At 45.7% G+C, this 13847-nt stretch overlaps 1 protein-coding gene across 3 annotated transcripts in view; it reads left to right on the forward strand.

Moving 5' to 3' along the window:
• The first annotated feature begins 4280 nt into the window (after positions 1 to 4280).
• The window catches only part of SGCD (sarcoglycan delta), a 307039-nt gene continuing 297472 nt past the window's right edge, over positions 4281 to 13847 (forward strand). For 2 of the 3 annotated variants that reach the window (XM_071443431.1, XM_071443435.1), the window contains exon 1: positions 4282 to 4421. The gene's annotated coding sequence lies outside the window, so the exon portion shown is untranslated. Of the gene's footprint in view, positions 4422 to 13847 lie in introns of all 3 variants that reach the window. The other variant, XM_071443434.1, reaches the window with a different exon arrangement.

The following is a 13847-nucleotide window of genomic DNA, read 5'->3' on the forward strand; positions in this document are numbered from 1 at the left end:
CCTGGCTGTGACCCCACTGTGCTGTGGGGTGGAGGTGGCGCCTGGACCCTGGTGGGGTCTCACGGCCTCCTGCAGCAGGAGTTGCAGCAGAGTCATTCCCAGGACACCTGGCTGTTCCTTGGCTTAGTGCTGATTCCTGGCTAGCCCAGTAGCTCCCTTGGCTGCTATGGGGAAGATGGCAGAAACTGTCTAATTTTAGCTCCCTGATGTTGGGCCAGCTTTTCCTAAAATCAGCATCAATGGCAAAACCTACATTAATCTGAGTGGGAAAAGGACTGAACCCAAATGAATGTACGCTGGCCTTTGTAATTATCTTTATTAGCTGATAGGGAAGGAAGACCTTATTCACTCAGTGCATTTCTCTGGCTGCCTGGCTGTGCTGCAGGGATGCACCAGCCTGTGAGCAGACGGGCTGGGAGAGCAGGATGGGAGTGCTGTACTCCTGCACCAGGGGCTGCAATTCACTGTCATGCCCAAATGATGAAATCCTGCTTATTTCAAACTGCCAGGTAATGGGGCAACACCCACAAATATGGTGGGGAGGATTTAGCTCCAGGTGCTTGTTGAAAAACTTTTCCTGTTGAGTCCAAAGCTCAAAATCCTGATCCCTGTGAGGAGAGCATGTAGGGTTTAGTCAGTGTTAAACATTGCATTTTTAGACTGGTAAGAAGAGTGAAAATTGAAGAAAGCTGAGAAACACAAGAGGACAGGTCAGCTTGGCTAAGTGCTGGGGATGGACATAGACTAAAAACAAATCCTACTTGGCAGCACAGAGAATCTGCTGGGGTTGGCAGTCTGAAACCTGTTCCACAATAACTGTTTTTTTCTCCAGTAAACCAATGTATTGATGAGGATAAGCAGAAAGGATCAGTCTTGATGGAGCTCTGCAGGGTGTTTTACTACATTTCTTGGTTCAAATGGCCACAGTTGATGTTCATGTGGTTTTCTCTGCTGAGCAAACTGGATATGACAAAAGACAATATAATTTAGGGCCTTTTTTTCTCTTTCTGAAAATGAAACGCTACATGAGATTTCATATGCTCACACTTGCATACTTATGGGGCATCCCAACAAAAATTTCCACTGTGCCAGCTCCTGGTTAGCACAGACGCAATTTTGCAACTTCTTTTAAATAAATTCTCTTAACAAATTAATGTTATGGCATACTGAAACAGAGCAGACATTTCAATAGGAGCATGCTGAAAGCACACAGCTGATATCCTGGTGATAACTCAATAAACCATTCAAGCAAGGTAGGCCCCAAATGCCGCAGAAATATCGCGTTGGTTCTGACCCTTCCATGGTTTCTCCAATGCCCTTGGATGTCCCTATTTGCTATGAGAGTGTGCACAAATGATTTGCATTTGAGAGGTCTTTTTAGCTTGTTTATTCCTCTTAATTCTTTACAAGGACATCAAGATGCAAAGGATGCCAGGGAAGCTCATAGGAAGGAGGCCACCATGGTGGCTGCTGTCTGTAATCCTCCTGCAAAGACTGGAGCACTTCCTTGGGCTGGTCTTTTGCTGGCCATCTGCTTAGCATTCCCTGGTGGTACTTGGGTTTGGATCTCTGGTTTGTTTGTCATTTCAGTCTCCCACTTTATTATTTCCAGAGCCAAGTGAACCGCTGCCAAAGCCAATGCAATGAGATTGCATTGTGAGCTTTGTGACATGGTATACTTTTCTTTTTATCTTGAAGCCTCAGCTCCTGGAATTAGTTGATTATGTTAGAATCCTAGCATTCATTTAAAAAACGGGGGAAAAAAAAAAGAGTGGATCTCTGCTCCTCAAGGACCAAGGAAAAAGCTTGAAAAAAAGGATCTCTGCAGACTTAGCAATCACAGGCTAAATGAAAAGAGGCTTTTTTTTTTTCTTCTTCCCCTCGACATCAGACTGTTTTACAGACAATCATCCTATTTCTGAGTCTCTCACAGTTTTTGAGTTCTGGGTGCTGGCAAACCTGAATAGCAGCTGTTCCTTTCTAAAGGCAGGGAAAATAAGTAGAGTAATCTCTAAGAGGAGCAGTTATTTTATCTTTGCCTGTGCTGCATTTCCCTCTGGCCACGCAGCCACTCCTGCCAGTGGTCAGCCCAGCACTGCGAGCCCTTTGCAGCAGCTCTAAGAACCACTCATACCCCAGTGAGAAATGGAGGGACAAGAGTTTGTGTTAACCCAGGACTGTGATTCCCTTGAGGTCAGGAGCAGCAGCTGCTGCTGTCACTGACCCCATAACTTTAAATAATCTTAGCTATGGCTGTGTGTGACACATCTGAAATGTGATTAGGGCTTGCCCACTTCTGGGGTACACACTGTACCCCAGCTTGGGGATATATTTGGGATAAAACCACTGGAGCTGGGAAGAGTCCATCATTTTATAATTCAGTTTGCCTAGTGGACTGTTTTCCTATTTTTATTTGTCTGTGGGAAGAGACAGGACACATAAGTCTGATTTTAACAAAAATATGTTGGTCTGGATTTTTCATCACTGTGGGCTGAGGCCTTAGGGAAACATATTTTTTTTATTGCTTTTTTCCGGTAACTAAATGGAATTAGCATTCCCTGCCATTGCTGGCCAACTGAATCCACTTGCAAATCAGTGCAAGCAAAAGACAACACCAGTTATGAAGTACCAAAAAGGGAAGTACTAAAATTAAAAGAATAACAGAAAAGAAAATGAAGACCTATAGGTCAAATTTGTTGCTAGATTAACTTGATAAAATTCACAGTGCTTGATATTTGCCTGTTTTGCTGATGTGTTTTTGTTTTCTTTTGATCTGTGAGATTTCTTCAGTATTTTTTTTAATGTGGAGATAAGATGAACTTTTTTTTTTTTTTGCATATAATGTAGAACAGGAATTTTTCATATAATGTACAACAGGTGGAGGGAGTGCATGTGTAGAGGCTCTGGTGTAGGGTTATATGGTGGAGCCCCTGTTCTTTAGCTGGGAAATGATTTTACAGACTTTTGATGAACCAAACCTGGCACTTCATTGGAATTCTAAGGGAAGGGAGGGTTCCAGGCTCATAAAGGGAAGGGAACAGCAGCAAGTGGACATGTGATGTAAAGCTCTCCTTCAACACAAGTTCAACCTGTCCTAGCAACCCCTAGTCAGCAGCTGCTGAGCTTATTGCAAATTCTACCTTGATACTGAGCTCCAGAGTAAAATGTGGAAGGAAAGCACTCATTGCCATCTGCTAGATCCAAAGCATTTGCATATGGTTGCAAAACAACCAACTTTTTGGAGTACAAAAAAACCCTATTTCCACTGATTCCCTCTCCAACACATGGAGCTCCAAGGGAAAAGGAGCTGTGTTGCTGCTGGAGCCTTTGTACCACTCTGGGTGGCCGAGCCCCTGCTGCCACTTGGCTGCTGGGCACAGTCTGCTCTGCTGAAAGGCTTTGGCAGGGAGAGGGATGGGAAAAAAAAGGAGAAGGAGGAAAAAATCAATTAAAAAAAGGAGGAATGGAGAAAGCAGTATCCATAACAGGGCAGTGAAGCTGTTGAAGGGTCTAGAGCACAAGTCTTATGAGGAGCTGAGGGTGATAACCTGGAGAAAAGGGGGCTCACAAGAGATCTTATCTATTGCTACAACTACCTGAAAGGAGGGTAGAGCCAGATGGAGCTTTGGCCTCATCTCCCAAAGAACAAGCAGTAAGAGAAAACAGCCTCAACCTCCAACAGGGCAGGTTTGATAGGATATAAGAAAGAAATTCTTCACAGATAAGATTATCAAGCACTGGAACAGATTGCCCTGGAAGTGGTGGGGCCAGCATCCCTGGAGGTATTTCAGTGATGTGCAGATGTGGTACTTTGGGACACGGCTTAGCAGTGGGGTGGGGTTGGATTTGATGGTCTTGATGGTAAAGGTCTTTTCACTCCTGAACGACTCCGTGATTCTGCCAAATGCAGGGGGAAACGGGGCAGGTGGTTGGAAAAGGGAAAGGGGACAGGAAAAAGGGAAAGGGAACAGGAAAAAGAGCGATGGGAAAATGGGAGGGAATGACGAGAAGGGGAGAAATGAGGGAAGGGAAGAACAGTGGGGTGAAAAGGGAAAAAAAACCGAAAAGTGGGGTGAGAGAAAAAAGGAATAGAAGGCGAGGGGAGGGGGGGAACGAGAAAGAAAAAGAGGAGCTTGAGGAGGCAGCGGCGCTCCGCCGCGCGGGGCCGGTGCCGCGGGTGCGGCGGGCGGAGGCGCGGCCGGGCCGGGCCGGGCCGGGCCGGGGCGGGCGCAGCGGGGCCGGGCCCGCCTCTCCGCGCCCCCTCGCGGGCCGGGGCGCCGCGGCCGCGTGTCGGGGGCGGCGCGGCTGCTGCGCCGCGGCTCGAGCAGCGCCGCGCCCCCGCTGCCGGAGCAGCCGCTCCGCCGCCGGCCCCGCGCTCCGCCGGCATGATCTCCTGAGGGGCCGAGCCCGCCCCCGGCCCGGTGAGTGCTGCCGCGGGCCGGGCCCGCGCTCCGACTTGGCGGAGTTTCGGGCTCTGGCCGGCGCTGCCCTTCGCGGGGGGACGCGGCCCTTGGGGTGCTCCCCGCGCCCCGGCGAGTCGCGGTTTCCCCGCGGCTCCTTCCTTCACATCGCTCCCTCGCATCCCTCCCTTCACGTCGCTCCCACTCATCTCCCCCTCGCTTCCCTCCCTCGCATCCCTCCCTCGCAGCGCGGTGGCTCCGCGTTGGCATTCCCGGAGGGAAAAGTGTCTCTTGGCAGCGGGCGGACGCTGCCCGGCCCTCTGCAAGGCTCGGCCGAGCTTTGCGGGGGATGCTCGGTGTCGGAGCGGGGCGAGGCTCCCGTGGGGAAGCGACTCCGCAAGTGACCCTCGGGCTGGGGCTGCCGGGCTGAGTGTTCACAGCGGGCATGTGGGGGGAGCTGCGGAGAGCGCCTTCGGCACCTGCGAGCAGCAGGTGAAAGAAAACGGGCTCAGCTCGGGCTGGATCGGGGAACAGCGCCGGGAGCCGCGGGGGATGCGGCGCTAACAGGTGCGGTGCTCGCGGCTGCTTTGGGGCCGGTCGGGTTTTCCGCACCCCGGGCGGGTCTCGGGAGCCGCTGCCGGGGTTCGGAGCCGCGGGCGGGTCCCGGCAGGCGCCCCGGAGGCGCGGGGCTGAGCGCGGTGCGGAGCGGGGCGGTGCGCGGTGCGGTGGGAGCCCCGCGGGATGCCGGCTGGGAGGTGCGAGGTGATGCTCACAGGTGAGACTGGAGCTCCAGTGCTTCCCGCGTGGATCGGTGTGTTGCCCCCGTTGGGAAAATGTATCCGGTAATGCAAACTTTCAGAGAAAAGTAAGGGGTTTTCAATGAGAAGCTCGTTTCGCCGGGTTTTGCGGAATTTCTCAGGGTTGTTGGTTGTTGATGATGCACTTGGTTTTCTGGTGGTCTTAAGGAGTAGCTGACATAGAAGATGCCTTTTGGTCTGCGGTATTAAGAATGTTTGTTGAAGTGTCTTTGCTTTAGCGTTTGTGAATTTCATGTAAAATATGCAATAGGAAAAGAAAAAAGTCTGGTATATATCAGACTATGAAAGGGTATAAAGCCCATGGAGCTAAGTGCTTCCTGTTAAGTCAACTTTTAAAACAGCTTCTCCCTGGGCAGTAATTCACATCTTTCAAGGGGAGAAAGGATGGGTGCAATTGAATTGTTCAAATTAAGTCAAAATGAATTGCTTAATATTCAGAGGAGTTGATGAATGAACCATTAAATCAACACTTGCATAGCGTTTCATTGAAAAGAAAAATGAACAACTCTCCATTGTGTGCTGGGCAGAACAGGTCAGCCAGTGACGTTGCTACATCAGCGTGCTGAACTGAGTCCTCCTCCTGCCAACAGATGTGTTTGCTGGGTGACATTCCTTAGGCATGGGAACGAGCTCCCGTGCCCTGTGTGATGAGGATTAGCATCTGCTGTAAATGACTGTAATCGTCCCAGCCTCATCTCAAAGGAGAGAAATCTTGGTTAGGTTTCATTTGGCATAAATTAACATAATTTTATTGACTCCTCATGTTGATGTATGTCTGTTGAGAATCCACTCCTGTATTTCAAGCTACGTTTTTTGTTTTGTTCCTCCCCCAAGGAAAGGCTATATTTTTGAATGCCAGTTTGAGGAAGAAATTATACTGATAAATGGAAAAATAAGGGTCATTATTTTGAAACAAGATTCCTTGTAGTAAAAGCTGTTTTCAGAGCATCACCTCTCAGCAATACAGAGGCTGAGCCTTGCTTCCAAACCCTTTGATTAGCGTAGGCACAACTGTTGCAATAATCTTCTTGCCACAGAAAAATTACCTTTGTCTTTGCCCCTTGGAGTCCTTGAAATCCTTGTGTTGGAATGCACTGAGGATGTTGACTGTATCCTTATTGTGCCTTCTGGAAACCTCCAACACTTTGAAGAGTCACGGATAGTACGCCCCTGATGTTTTTCAGTTGCACCTCTTTGCTTTGCAGGTAGCTTAGAATAGCTAATTTTGCTGAAAGCTTTTAAAACTGAAGAAGTGACAGCTCTTCTGGTTTGTGCATGTAAACTGAGTATTGTAAAGGGGAAATTATGGAGGTGGGTTTTTTGGTTTGTGGTGGGGGCTTTTTTGTGTGGGTTTTTTTTTTGGTTTTTTTGTTTCTTTCTTTAAGGCTCAGAGAAACAGATAATCCAGGCTCCAGCTGAAGGTGGGATTGTGAATTGATTTAGGACTTGAGAAAGCTCCCTGCCTACAGGTCAGTTTGACCAAGAGAGAGAGCTGGTGTGCAGCCCGTCACAGAGGAAGGGGAATTTATTCAGGTGTTTATGATTACATGGAAGAGTGTTATGTAATGTGGTCTGCTGCTCTTTATTTTGGGTGATGTGCATGGACCCAGCAGTCCTGCACAGATCTTTGGGTGATGGGTTATTAGCAGGGTGCAGTAGGAGTTGCTTGGATGTATGGGGAGGGTTTCTGAGGAAGCAGATGGACACTTGTGTGGTTTCCTCATGGGAGAGGAGGTTCTGGATCTGGAAGTGCCTTTAGGTAGTGCCTGATGCTGGTGTGCATTTCTCAGATGTTTTGCTGTTCTTAAAGGCCAGGGTAGCTGCAGGTATTTTTGTGCACCAGCAGTGTCTGGTTTAGAGTAGTTTTTATTTGCTTCTAATCGGCCTTAGAAATAAAAGAAGTAAAAAAGTTTTTTTCTGAAAACCTATTGTGCCTTGTAATGATATCCTGCTGTTTCTGTTTCTTTGCTTACTATTCTTCTCTGAAATCATAATGCATTTCTTTAGTTCTTTTGATAAAGACTTTAACTCAAGCTTACTGGAAAATAGTCACTCTATACTGAGAGAGTTCTGGCATCTTATTGACTTATTTTGGGAATACTGGAGAAAAATATACAAGATTCACTTTCATTGATTAAATCCTCCAGGGCAATCTTCTAACACTGCAGTTCTCTGGGTGAAAAATTAACTTTCTTCATTGTCTGCTCCCGCTTTTATTTCATTTGTGTGAATCCCAGGCTCTGTTACCAGTTTACATCAGTCCCTTAGGTGTGCTTGGAGTGGAAAGTACCTCAGTGTGAAAGCTCACACACACTGCTGCTCTCTGAGCCCATTTGTCTCTGGCCACCACCAGATGCCTCAATCCTGTTGGCCCTACAACAGTCCCAGAGGATTTGCACCAGCCCATGGTTCTTTTCACCTGTGAAATGTTTCCTGAGTGATGGTAAAAAAGAAAAAAAAATAAATATTAACAGCTACCTCGATACTTTTCCAGAGGTTTGGGCAAGGTAGCACTTTAGGTGCAGCTTAATGACAAACTTTGATTTATGAGGTAACTGAAAATGTTTGTATTTGTTGGATGTGGAGTGAAAGCATAGGAGCTTTCTGCATTTCATCTGCAGCTTTTCTAGCACAATGTACAGCTAACAGCTTGTCTCTCATTGATTTTAGTAACAGATTCCTGCTGAATATGCCTGGAGTAGTTTGAAAACATGCTAACTTTTTGGGGGGCAGTAGGTTACTAAAGACCATAAAGAACTTTGCAATGTCTGCTTAGATAACCTTGAAAAATTTAAGGTTTTAGCTGCTCTTTACATTCTCCCCCTGGCTGGGTTTAAGATGGATCCTATGGGAAGGCTGCTGTGTTTTTCTTTTTAGGGGGAAATGGTTAAAAGAAACAAAAATATGCTTTTCCCACCCCCTGATCAAGGGCTGCTATGACTCCTGTACCTGTGTGTTTTCCCTGTGCATTCTTTGCCTTCTTCCTCTCTACCTCCATCAGCTGCTCTCAGTAACAAGTCACGTCAGGTGAGCTGGATCTGACTTGTTTGGAAACAGTTCAAAAGGATCCCATTGACATTACCAGGCAATGGGTCACGCTTGAAATCTTGCCATGCTGGTGTTAAGCCTTTTCTTTTTTTCTTTTCTTCACTTGCACCTTGATTTCTGACATATTTTTAGCTGCTGTGAATTTGGATAGAGCTAGTGAAAAGGGATTTGCTATTGGGTTGTTTTTCTTCTTGTGTCTTTGAGAAATAGGGGATTTTATTTTTCACTAAAGATGGAGCCCTAGGGTGATTGTCTGTTTTTCTGCTTAGCAAGGAAGGATGGTGGTTCCTCATGGAGGTGAAAACTTTGTAAAATCTCAGGATTTCCACTCAGTTTAACCCTAGAATCTGATATGGATATTAGAGCTCTGCTATTTTTATTTTTTGAGCTAATGATACTTTTAAGATTGTAGTGCTGCTCAGAAAACTCCATGAATCTCATGCACTGCAAAGTGGTAAGCTTGGTAGTGTTGGGTTATGGGAATACACCTATTATTTCCCCTCCTGGTGCCATAGGGTTTGTCAGGTGGGGTGCTGGAGAATTACCATAAGTGCAGAAGAGCAGTGCTGGGACCACATCCAGGGATGTGCTGCCCACTGTTGGGATGAGCCAAGATTTGCTGTGACCTCCTCAGGAGATGAAATGCTGCTGTAGTGGCTTCACCTGCTCTTTGCATGGAAGCCATGTGAGCAGTTAGACAGCCTCATTTCTTCTTTGGCAGTGTGGCAGCAAGGGGAAATAATTTAATTAAAAGCTTCCTGCCTTCTCCAGGGGTTTGCCTGGTGGGTCAGCAGCTGAGGTTCTGCTTTCACCAGCCTGGAGGTGTTGGCAGCCCCAGCCAGGCTCAGTTCACATCTCTGTAGGCAAGGAGGGAGCAGGAGGCTGAGCACTTCTCTCTGAGGCTGAGCACTTCTCTCTGAGGCTGATCACTTCTCTCTGCCCATTTCTTGGTTTTTTTTTTTTCTGCTGTGAGCCTGAGAAATAAAGTTTGTTCCTGTGTAATCCTGACACGACTGAAGAACCTCTTGCTGCAGGCAGCTCTGTCACTCTCTGTAGTGCTTGGATTGCTCAGCAGAGGGAGAAGAGACCATAATGCTGAAGGCACCCAGAAACAGCCAGAGCCACATTTCTCTGACAGACAGCAGGGAGAAAAGTCCCAAATCCTCCTTTCCCGCTTGATTTTTTTTTTTTCCCCTCTTCTCTTCTTGTTTTGAAGCTCGGAGCTAAGCTGTGATTTTTCACCTCTTAATCAAAAGTAGCTGCCTCAATGTGTAGGTTAATGGAATATTTCAGATGGCAGAGTGGGTGACTGTGATAGAAAAGATGAGTCCAAATCCAAGAAGCAGCATGCTTGAAAAAATCTCATACATCCAAGCACTTCCTAAATATTCAGGAGCTTTCCTAAATACTTACGAAGAAATGGTGGAATTGACCTTTAGTGACTGAAGCTTTACAACACATCCAGAGATAAACAAAACAAACCCAAACCAAACCCTTTGAATTAGTTGCAATTCAAGCAGCCAGTAAAGCCCATGACTCATCTCCAGGTCAGATTTTTAACTGTCGTAAATCAGTGCAGCTCCATTACTTTCCCAGGCACTGTGCCAGGGCTGCCACTGCCTGGAGGGCTGGCCTGCTATTTTTGGGGGGGGTATGAAGTTTGAACAGAAGATTGTGAGATTATGACAAAGTTGTGGAGTTTTGTTTGGGGTTTTTGTATGTTTGTTTGGGGTTTTTGTATGTTTGTTTGGGGTTTTTGTGTGTTTGTTTGGGTTTTTGTTTGTTTGGGTTTTTTGTGGATGGGAAAGGTACTTGTTTAAAGAACAAAACCTGTCCTCAGGCTAATCGACAGCATTGCTCAGTAGAGATTTGCTCCCCTGCAGCATATTGTGAGGAGATCCAGGAGAATTAGACATTTGTTTTTTTTTGTCAGAGATGTTGGTTTAATGTGATAAGAAAACAGCTGCCAGATAAAAGCAGGATGCTAAGCATGAAATGGAACAAAACCACTGGGAAGTTCCTGCAATTTGATTGAACAAATCAGTGTTGTGGAGACCTGGCTTGTTCCCTGTTGAGGGTGATGTGGTCAGCTTTGGGGCTGTGCTCTTCAGAGCAGAGTGTTAGTGCTCGTGCAGTGCTGAAATTAATGAGGTGCCATTTACTGAGGGCTCGAGGAGCTGGAGCAGATGGAGCTGCTGGCCCTGGTAGAGGCAGCTGCAGTGGAGCAGCCTCCAAACTTTCCCCTGCACAATCAAAGGGCATGACCTGACTGCACTGGGCACTTCCTAAATAAATGTGCTCTCTTAAAGCATGAGCCAGGAGCCCACGGGGGGTGAGGATAAGGGTCTTAGCTCTCTCTTAGACAGGGAAATGTGCCTAGCAGGCAAATGTGGAATGTGCTGGTAGGAAAGCAGAAGGAGCATTGTTGAGAGGTGCTGGTCACCCAGGGAGGACCAGCTGCTGAAGGCTTTTCCATCCTCTGCACTGGAAATAAAACCAAGGCCAGAACTCTCCATGTTCTTCCCTTCCCTGCAAACCAGTTATGAACAAGGGTCTGTGTTCCCTCCCTGATCCCAGCCCTACCTGCATGGGCTCTGCTCTGGGCAGGCAGAGGGTGACCAGGTGGAGCTGGTGCTGTTTAGCAGCCCAAGAAACACCTCTCTCCACAGGAGGGTTTGTCTCTGCTGGATAATGAGCTCTGCTTCACTTGGGACTGAGTTGCTGCAGTGGGGATCAGAGAGAAGCACAAATGAGGATGCAGCACTGGGCACTTGCTCCAGCCTCTTTTCTCCATAGCAAACAGCTAATTAACTGGGAGCTGCTGGGCTGCTGCTGGCCTGGCTTCCTGGGGAAGCATCTTGTGCAGTTTGTCTTGCTCCAGTAAGTTTCTGAAGTCTTTCAAAACTGTGCATTGCAGCAACACCTCAGTTTTTATTCTGACTTTTAGGCTTTTGCGGCTGTGACATCTGATAGTGGAGCTGGGCAGTGAAGCTTCAGCTGAAGGGAGAGTTGTTCTGGTAGAGAATGCATAGCCATGGGTTGGGGTTTGAGAGCCTTTCTGTGATTTACAAAATAACCTGCCAGTGTCTCTGTTTATATTTGAAGTACAAAACCCTTTATGCAGAAACCATAAACGTTTTTTTGGGTGGCAGCGTGGGCAGCCTCACTCCTCTTGCAACTTATTTTATGGATATAAATGGGATGTAAGTGGATTTTCTGCCATGTACTGTCTGTCTGAAGGAGGATAAAATCCACTGTTGTTACTGTTATGCTCAGGTAAAAAACAGTAACCCTGAATTTTAGCAGTTTTACCTAATGAAGTTCACAGATACTGCAACTTCAAAATTTTATTTTTTAGTATACATGACTTCTTGAAGAAGTGAAGCCAAAATACTCTTTAAATCAAGAATTTTCCTTACTTAACCTGACTGCACTACAGAAGAATCATAGCCCTCACAGGGTACAGCTCAGTTTTCTGCTTACATGTTGCTCCTGAAGAGCTGAATTATTTTGCAGGGTTTTTTTCACAGAGCTTGCACTAGTGGTTTGCAGGAAATCATTAGCTGTATTACTGTTTCAGTATGGACACTGGGAAATCCACTTTTATCTCTTTCTGCTTACCAGTGTGCTGCAAAAGGCTTGCCTTGCATGTACTGAAAACATGATTAATTTGGGGGGGTAATGATGAAACTGCAGTGCTTTGATAGGTTGATTATTTTATGCTCTGCCAGAAATGGATACTTAAAAGAAGATAGTAGATCTGAACAAGATATTCAAGAGCCAGTTACTGGTTTGAGTTAGCTAATAGGGAATAGGCCAATCCTACTGCCACTGGTGTCAGTGAAAATAGAGAGTGAAGTCAGGCATGCAATAATTAATTACCTACAGATGATGGTTTTTGAAGTTGTGAACAAAAGATTTGAAGTGTTGGTTGAATTGTCTGAAAACTAAATCTGCTAGATATTTTTCTCTTTTTCTCTTCTTTTCTTTGTTCCCCTTCTTTCTGTCTGACTTCTGCTGAAGAACAGGTACTTCTGAATTCCTCTGCCCACCCAGGCTGGTGGATCTGGCAGGTGCAGCTCTCATGCAGGCTGATGTTACACACCATTGCATGTTTAATTTCTCTATTTGAAAGTAATCTTGAAGGTGGGTATTTTATTGGTTTAGGGGAAAAGCACCTGCACACTGATTCCTGAGTGTTACAGTAATGAAGTTTTCTGGAAACAGGTACTTCCTGAAAGAGCTTTGTGAAGTCAGAGGTGAATGATTTTAAGTATCATGTTTAACAGTTATCTTATTACTGGCATGGAGGATATTATAGTTATTATCATTGAGTCAGATACTGAAAAATGGTGCACTTAAATGTCTCCATTGTTCTTCTTTTCAACAGCACTGTTATGAACTGCCTTCACTGAAAGGTTGGAGGGGGATAGTGCCTCTGAGGCTGAACTGGTGTTTGTGGGAATAGTTGAATCCTGTGAAAAATAATACAAAGCATGGAAGCTTTGCAAACAGCAGAATTTCTTTCATGCTTTTGTGAATTAGTAGTTTCTATGTAGGAATTTTCTCAGCATCAGAATGTCCAGCAAGCCAGGATTTTTATCATTCTATTGTATTTTTGGCTCATAGCTCTTAATACCTCTTCCTCTCTGTGGGGAGATTAAAGAACTAAGTAAAAATGATTTCTGCAAATTTTACATCCTGGGCAGTTGATGGTTACTCCTGAGCATGGTGTGACTTTTAGGGATAGGGTCAAGGTATGAATGTGTTGCTGATGTAACAGAGCAGCTGCCTCACGTGGCTGGCTCCATCCTTGCCTATTGTTAGTCCAGGAAAATTAGATTTGATTTTTAGGTGGGAAAAGGCTGTTTTATAATTGATGGCACAAAACCCCTTGGTCTTCATGTGCTAAGCAAGAATGTTCTTGCAGGGATCAAAATACTTCTTTTTTGGTCCTTCTGTTTTCCTTCACTTATGGGAAGCTTCTGATCTGCTTGAATTTGGCTTTTCATCTAGTTTGGACCTGAATCTTTGGGTTACAACACCATAAATTGTCTAATGGACCTGGGGTGCTCCAACCCAACCTGAGCCTATTATCTGGTATTTTAGGTGTTCAGTGCTGTGCTTATGTATACTCTTCATACACAAAAGTTGTTTTTTCCCTCAGCTTGTGAAGGCAGAAAACAGAATGTGCAGCTTTTCATATGGAAGTAGAAAATACAGTGTTCAGCTAGCTTGAGCCTGCAATTTTTGGGATAGGAGATGGCTCTGGAAGGTGTTTTTTCTTCTCTAACTTACGAAGCAATTTGAGTCTAATCTACTCCATAATTTCAAGCCTTGTATGATATTTCCCATTTGTTACTCTAATAAGACCAAAGGTAAAATTTTATAGCACATTGTGAGCTGAATGGTCAACGTCTTATTAAATATCTTTGCTTCCAGGGCAGGTGGAAATGAGAGAAGTCTCTTGCAGATCACAGCCCAATTAATACAATTTATCTAAACATGCCCTGGCTTATCCTACTTACACTTCACAGGGAAGTAGAAATTGTGCTCTCTGTGTGTTCAGCCTCACAGGAAA

Source organism: Agelaius tricolor, unplaced genomic scaffold (assembly GCF_023055355.1).
Source record: "Agelaius tricolor isolate 1412-34295 unplaced genomic scaffold, bAgeTri1.0.p SCAF_18, whole genome shotgun sequence".
Taxonomy (NCBI): domain Eukaryota; kingdom Metazoa; phylum Chordata; class Aves; order Passeriformes; family Icteridae; genus Agelaius; species Agelaius tricolor.